Source organism: Neolamprologus multifasciatus, chromosome 17, assembly GCF_963576455.1.
Source record: "Neolamprologus multifasciatus chromosome 17, fNeoMul1.2, whole genome shotgun sequence".
Taxonomy (NCBI): Eukaryota; Metazoa; Chordata; class Actinopteri; order Cichliformes; family Cichlidae; genus Neolamprologus; species Neolamprologus multifasciatus.
This window is the reverse complement of record NC_140455.1, coordinates 18,448,885-18,457,102: the sequence shown is the minus strand read 5'-3', so window position 1 is coordinate 18,457,102 and position 8,218 is coordinate 18,448,885. Positions and strand designations below refer to the sequence as shown.

The window sequence follows — 8,218 nt, the reverse complement described above, 5'->3', positions numbered from 1 at the left end:
AAGCCTACTAAAGATGAATGCATGGACTAGTTTTTCCAGGTCCTGTTGAGACATCAGCTCTTTTATCCTTGATATATTCTTGAGGTGATAGTAAGCAGATTTTGTTATTGTCTTAATGTGTTTTTCTAAGTTTAGGTCTGCATCCATCACTACACCCAAATTTCTTGCCTGGTTTGTGTTTTTAGGTGTATAGATCGAAGTTCTCTGGTGACCTGTAATCGTTTTTCTTTGGCACCAAAGACTATTACTCAGAGGTGGAAAGAGTACTCAAAATTTGTACTCAAGTACAAGTACTGTTACACTGGTTAAATTGTACTCAATTACAAGTAAAAATACTGGCGTTAAAAAAATACTTGAGTAAAAGTACAAAGTACTCTTCTCAAAAACTACTCAAGAGTATTAATTACTTTTTTTTTTAATGCTGTCAATAGCAGGCATTCAACTCGATTCACCAGTATAAATATTTATGTTCAAAGCCCATTTCTCAGATGAACAAGGTATAGAAAGGTAACTTGTTTTGTAAATAAATGTAGATATAAAAGAAGGAATTTTGTTTGTTAAAACAATGACAAAAGTGTTTCTGAACATGCGTAGAACCGTTTAAAGTTTTCCCTATACACTGAACAACAGGCAGGTAAGTGTCTTAAACTCTTAGCATTTCTGTCACACTTTACTTTCTGAACCTTTTGTTCAGTTTCAGCAAGAGCTGGTTTTCTAAATTAACAGAGGCAATCCGACTTTGTTTGGCTGTGAAGAGTAGACCAGTACAGCTAAAAAGTCGTTCACACGCAGCAGAAGCAGGCAGAGCTGTGTTCAGTTTAAGAGAAAGGTTTGATGGCTGAGAAGGAGTGCAGCAGCTCCATGGTGTCTGTGGCACAAGCAAGGGAACCATCAAGCTCAATTGCACTTTGCAGCCTTCTGGAGATTGGTCTGGAGAAGAATTCATCTTCATCAGATGACTCTCTTTGCTGATCCTCACTCTCATGCTCTGCCGTTTCAATATGTTGTTTGATGCATGTCAAGGCTGTAATTGCAAGTAGATAACACAATTTTATTATTTAAATTTCAGTGATTATTCCTGAACACAAATTTATAATCGGCAAATTCTCAAAAAGGATTGTTTAGTATTCAGGACAGACCATCAATAACTTACAATGTATTAGGTGAAATACTCACTTAAGCATGTGTTCAAATGTAAAAAATACACAAAAATGGGATCACATGAATCCTTACCAGCCTCTATTACATCTGCTCTGTCAGTCCAGGAAGTCTTGAACTTGGGTAAGAGAACTGCAGCTGCAGCCAACTCTGGATCCTCCATCATCGATCAAAACGCTTTTGAAGGCCATTTTGCAGGGCTCTGATGAGTGGCACGCATGTCTTGCTTAATGTCTCTAGCCTGCTAAGTTTGGACAGTAGTTGTTGGATTACTGGCAGGAGCCATCCCATAAAGGAAGTGGACTCAGACTGAAGGATGTTTGAAGCTTTCACCAGTGGCTTCATGGTGGTACAGTACTCCCTAAGGAATGCAACTTCTGCAGGACTCAACCTGTAAGACACAACAACAAAACCCACCATGACTATAATAGGGACCTTCTGATTTAATATTAAGAGTCTGCTCACATTTTTAACCATCCATTAAGGAAAATTCACAAAATTTGCAACCATATTGGTAGGTGTCCAATTTTACTCACATTTTCACCTTGAACTCCTCACAAATGCTCCTGATGGCATCTTCCCCCTTCTCATCAATGATGCGTATTATCCTTTCAATGGCAAGGTAGGTTGAATTCCACCGTGTTGCATTGGGACGAATGATCTGTAGCTCACACTTGACCTTTACCACTTCATTAGCCAAATGAGACCGGCCAATTTTGTTCCAAATGGCCTGGCATTTTGCAAAGGTTGCACAGGAGAGCCTCTTGTAGGTTTCATTCATGCTCTCTGCTAGGGCAGCATCAGTTGTTGCCACAAGGTTTAGCAGGTGACATGCACATCGCTGATGAGGTGGGAGTTGATACTCCAAACCAGAGTCTTCATCAAGTATTGCACTTGCCTCATGGTAGTCAATATGGTCAGTCAGGTCAAGAGTTTCTGGGTCTGCTTCATCTTCAGCTTCATCTGCATCATTTTAAATTCAATTCAATTCAATTTTATTTAGATAGCGCCAAATCACAACAAAAGTCGCCTCAAGGCGCTTCATAGATACAGAGAAAAACCCAACAATCATATGACCCCCTATGAGCAAGCACTTTGGCGACAGTGGGAAGGAAAAACTCCCTTTTAACAGGAAGAAACCTCCAGCAGAACCAGGCTCAGGGAGGGGCGGCCATTTGCTGCGACCGGTTGGGGTGAGAGAAGGAAGACAGGATAAAAGACATGCTGTGGAACAGAGACAGAGGTTAATAACAGATATGATTCAATGCAGAGAAGTCTATTAATACATAGTGAGTGAGAAAGGTGACTAGAAAGGAAAAACTCAATACATCATGGGAATCCCCCGGCAGCCTACGTCTATTGCAGCATAACTAAGGGAGGATTCAGGGTCACCTGGTCCAGCCCTAACTATATGCTTTAGCAAAAAGGAAAGTTTTAAGCCTAATCTTAAAAGTAGAGATAGTGTCTGTCTCCTGAATCCAAACTGGAAGCTGGTTCCACAGAAGAGGGGCCTGAAAACTGAAGGCTCTCCCTCCCATTCTACTGTTAAATACTCTAGGAACAACAAGTAGGCCTGCAGAGCAGGAGCGAAGTGCTCTAATAGGGTGATATGGTACTACAAGGTCATTAAGATAAGATGGGGCCTGATTATCTAAGACCTTGTATGTGAGGAGCAGGATTTTGAATTCAATTCTGGATTTAACAGGAAGCCAATGAAGGGAAGCCAAAACAGGAGAAATATGCTCTCTCTTTCTAGTCCCTGTCAGTACTCTTGCTGCAGCATTTTGGATTAGCTGAAGTCTTTTCAGTGAGTTTTTTGGACATCCTGATAATAATGAATTGCCAGCCTGGAAGTAATAAATGCATGAACTAGTTTTTCAGCGTTACTCTGAGACAGGATATTTCTAATTTTAAAGATGTTGCGCAAATGGAAGAACGCAGTCTTACATATTTGTTTAATATGTGCGTTGAAGGACATATCCTGGTCAAAAATGACTCCAAGGTTCCTCACAGTGTTACTGGAGGCCAAGGTAATGCCATCCAGAGTAAGAATCTGGTTAGATACCATATTTCTAAGCTTTTCAGCGCCGAGTACAATAACCTCAGTTAAGCATTAAGAAGCAGAAAGTTATCGGCCATCCAGGTCTTTATGTCTTTAAGACATTCCTGCAGTTTAACTAATTGGTGTGTGTTATCTGGCTTCATGGACAGATAGAGCTGGGTGTCATCTGCATAGCAGTGAAAATGTATGCTATGTCTTCTAATGATGCTGCCTAAGGGAAGCATGTATAATGCAAACAGAATTGGTCCTAGCACTGAACCCTGTGGAACTCTATAATTAACCTCAGTGTGTGAAGAGGACTCTCCATTTACATGTACAAATTGGAGTCTATTAGATAGATATGATACAAACCACTGCAGCACAGTACCTGTAATACCTACAGCATGTTCTAATCGCTCTAATAGGATATTATGGTCAACAGTATCGAATGCTGCACTAAGGTCTAGCAGGACAAGCACAGAGATGAGTCCACTTTCAGAGGCCATAAGAAGATCATTTGTAACCTTCACTAAAGCTGTTTCTGTGCTGTGATGAACTCTGAAACCTGACTGAAACTCTTCAAATAAACCATTCCTCTGCAGATGATCTGTCAGCTGTTTGACAACTACTCTTTCAAGGATTTTTGATATGAAAGGAAGGTTGGAGATTGGCCTATAATTAGCTAAGACTGCTGGGTCTAGAGATGGCTTTTTGAGTAAAGGTTTAACTACAGCCAGCTTGAAGGCCTGTGGTACATAGTCGATTATTAGAGATAGGTTGATCATATTTAAGATCGAAGAATTAATTAATGGCAGGACTTCTTTGAGCAGTTTTGTAGGAATGGGGTCTAAAAGACACGTTGATGGTTTGGAGGAAGTAATTATTGAAGTTAACTCAGAAAGATCAATTGGAGAAAAAGAGTCTAACTTAACATCAATGGTACTAAGAGTAGCTGTAGATAATATTACATCTGTGGGATGATTATTGGTAATTTTTTCTCTAATGATAAAAATTTTATTTGTGAAGAAGTTCATGAAGTCATTACTAGTTAACGTTAAAGGGATGGTTGGCTCAACAGAGCTCTGACTTTTTGTCAGCCTGGCTACAGTGCTGAAGAGAAACCTGGGGTTGTTCTTATTTTCTTCAATCAGTGACGAATAGTGAGATGTTCTGGCTTTGCGGAGGGCTTTCTTATAAAGCAACAAACTATTTCTCCAGGCTAAATGATGATCCTCTAAATTTGTGACACGCCATTTCCTCTCCAGATTACGAGTCATCTGCTTTAGGGTACGTGTTTGAGAATTATACCACGGAGTCAGGTACTTCTGATTAGAGACCTTAGTTTTCACTGGAGCTACAGTATCCAGAGTTGTACGTAGTGAGGAGGTGAAATTATTAACAAGATAATCGACCTCTGTTGGGGTAGCGTTCAGATAGCTGTTCTGCTCTGTGTTGGTACAGGGCATTGACGATGATAACAGTGGGTGGATTATACAGTATTCTTAAACTTAGTTACAGCACTTTCAGAAAGACATCTACTTTGATAAAGTCTACTCTCCACTGCTGTGTAATCAATTATTGTAAATATAAATGTTATCAGGAAATGATCAGACAGGAGAGGGTTTTCAGGAAACACTGTTAAATGTTCAGTTTATATGCCATATGTTAAAACAAGATCTAGAGTGTGATTAAAGTGGTGGGTGGGTTCTTTTACATTTTGAGAGAAACCAACTGAGTCTAATAACAGATTAAATGCCATGTTGAGGCTGTCATTTTTAGCATCTACATGGATGTTAAAATCACCCACAATAATTATTTTATCTGAGCTCAGAACTAAATTAGATATAAAGTCTGAGAAATCAGACAGAAACTCTGTGTAAGGCCCAGGTGGACGATAGATGATAACAAGTAAGACTGGTTTCTGAGTTTCACAGCTGGGGTGGACAATGTTAAGCATCAGGCTTTCAAATGAATTAAAAGTCTGTCTTGGTCTTTCATTAATTAATAGACTGGTGTGAAAAATTGCTGCCACACCGCCCCCTCGGCCTGTGCTTCGAGATTTCTGGTAGTTAGAATGACTCGGGGGTGTTGATTCATTTAAACTAACATAATCATCCTGCTGCAACCAGGTTTCTGCAAGGCAGAGTAAATCAATTTGTTGATCAATTATTAAGTCATGTACTGTTTGTTGCTGGTTTTTAGTTTGTTTTTTGTCTTTTTGGAAGCTGACACAGTCTCTATGGAGATGGGTTTTTGGGGGGGTAGCAGGAGGAGAGAAGCTGCAGAGAGGCGTGTAAGACTGCACCTCTGCTTCCTGGTCCCAACTCTGGATAGTCATATTTTGGGGGGTTTAATAAATTTGTCCATATTTCTAGAAATGAGAGCTGCTCCATCCAAAGTGGGATGGATGCCGTCTCTCCTAACAAGACCAGGTTTCCTCCAGAAGGTTTGCCAATTATCTATGAAGCCCACATCGTTTCTGGGACAGCACTCAGACAGCCAGCAATTTAAGGAGAACATGCGGCTAAACATGTCACTCCTGGTCTGATTGGGGAGGGGACCAGAGAAAACTACAGAGTCCGACATTGTTTTGGCAAAGTTGCACACCGATTCAATATTGATTTTAGTGACCTCCGATTGGCGTAACCGGATGTCATTACTGCTGACGTGAATTATGATTTTACTGAATTTACGTTTACCCTTAGCCAGCAGTTTTAAATTTCCTTCAATGTCGCCTGCTCTGGCCCCTGGAAGACAATTGACTATGGTTGCCGGTGTCTCTAGCTTCACATGTCTGAGAACAGAATCACCAATTACCAGAGTTTGACCCCCGGCGGGTGTGTTGCCGAGTGGGGAAAAACGGTTAGACACATGAACGGGTTGGTGGTGTACCTGGGGCTTCTGTTTAGGACTATGCTTCCTCCTCACCGTCACCCAGCCGCCCTCTTTCCCCAGCTGCTTGGGGTCTGCCGGGGAACAGCTAGCGGGGCCTACGCTATCTTCGGCTGCACCAGCTACAGGGGCCTGGCTAGCTACGGGTGAATGAAGGGTGCGAAGCCGAGTCTCCAATTCAGTAATCCTGGCCTCCAGAGCTGCAAATATGCTACATTTGTTACAGATATCATTACTGCTAAAGGAGGCCGAGGAGTAACTAAACATCTGACACAATGAGCAAGAAAGTGCAGGAGGGACAGGTGAAGTAGCCATGGTGCTAACGAGTCGGCTACGAGCTAAGCTAAGCTAGCGAAACAGTACAGAGACAGTGAGTGAATGCTTTGGCTATAAATTAGGTAGTGAGTACACAGAAAGTGTGCTTCGGATGAAGCACGTGAAGATTATACTCTGAAAAAAGAATGTATTTAAAAGTTGTTAATTAAATTGCTAAGCAAATAAGCTACTCAGAAACACCACTGTGTTTGAGCAGGAACAGGAAGTGATACTCTACCGCAGAGCGAGCGAACACCAAGTGACAGCGCCACCAATCTTTATTTTGTGCCCCAAACACGTGGAAGGCCTTGACAAAGTTGGATCCACTATCAGTTGTGGTTCTTACAACTTTGCCTCTAATCTTGTATTGGCAATGGATATCATCAAGCGCACCAGCAAGCATGTCAAATGTGTGAGACCCTCTCAATCTTTTGCACGCTAGTGCTGCAGATCTTCTTTCCAGGGACTCTTCCTCTATCCAATGGCATGTGACTCCAAGGTAACTTTTCTAATGAGCTAACCAACAATCAGTAGTGGTAGCAACAAATTTGACTTTATCCAATGCTGCAACCAAAGTCATCTTCATGTGATCAGCAACTTCACAGATTCTGGCACAGACAGTGGGTTTAGAGATGACTTTGGCTTGAGGTTGTAATGTGGTAACCAATTCTTTGAAAGATGGCTGTTCTACCACTGCAAATGGCTGTAGACCCTCACATATGAAATTGATGACAAGCTTGCCAACAGTTGCTTGTGGAACATGTTTGTTTGCAGCTCTCAACATCAGGTCTGGTAACTTGGCTTGTGTATTTGCTGAGAGCTTGTTTGGTGTGGCTGTGGTCTTTCGCTGACGAGATGTTGATGCCACAGTGATATTGTACTGCTCAATCTTCGATGGATGTTTCCTCTGTAGAGATAAATATTATCATACATCAGGTTCATACATTACTTCATAACATCACTGTGATTAACACTAAAGGAAAACACATTTTTAAAACATCATTCAACTAGACTTGAGCTAATCTTTGATTGTTTAGCATAGTATAAAAGAGTGGTGAATTTGGTCAAATCTTGCAGATATATTGCTGTATTTATTTACAAATGTAAACCAATTTTGAACAATCATTGCAAAAAACATGAATTTCTGTATACATTCTAAGTTCTGTAATTTGTATACTATCTGTAAAAAGAGTATCGACCAATGTATCAGTATCTAAATTTTTAACTCCTTTTTATCAGTATCACCCTAAAGTTTTCAGTATTAGTCAGGTCCTAAAAATACTAAGAGAGCAAAATATGTGTATATAGCAAATGTAATTTAAGAAAAGGGATCACATACACAAAAATGCTGCCCATACAGCTAACAAATAAAAACAATCCACATTATGTTCTTTAAAAAAATATATCATATTGGGAAACATATAACCCCACTGATTAAGAGCCATGTGACTATGATAGACCTATCGGGCTCTGGTACATGTCAGCTGAGAGCTGGAAGATTAATTTGAGATGCAGCTCAGTACTGTGTTCAAGTTTGTTTGTTTTTTTAAATATAGGGCAGCTGATTGTAGGCCTGTGAGTTTTAAATGACTACAAATTTAATTTATTGTAATGACGGTGGTTATCCAAATAATAAGCTAAAACATTCCTACGAATTGTAGCTCAATTATGCATGCACACACACGCACATTAGCTAGCTCCGTCTTATTTTAATATCAGGCTAACCAATGGCGGTGACAATATCTTAGCCAAACTAATAACCTTAACACACATGAAAAATAAGAAGGCAATATTGTACACGTATAGTTGTAA

The 8,218-nt window shown here is 40.4% G+C and overlaps 1 long non-coding RNA gene across 1 annotated transcript; it reads left to right on the top strand.

Annotated features, from left to right (window-relative positions):
• The first annotated feature begins 925 nt into the window (after positions 1 to 925).
• LOC146499264 (uncharacterized) lies at positions 926 to 6,674 on the top strand. Its single transcript, XR_014870321.1, has 2 exons — positions 926 to 5,382; positions 5,599 to 6,674. It is a non-coding gene; the product is annotated as an uncharacterized LOC146499264 (long non-coding RNA).
• The last annotated feature ends 1,544 nt before the right edge of the window (positions 6,675 to 8,218 follow it).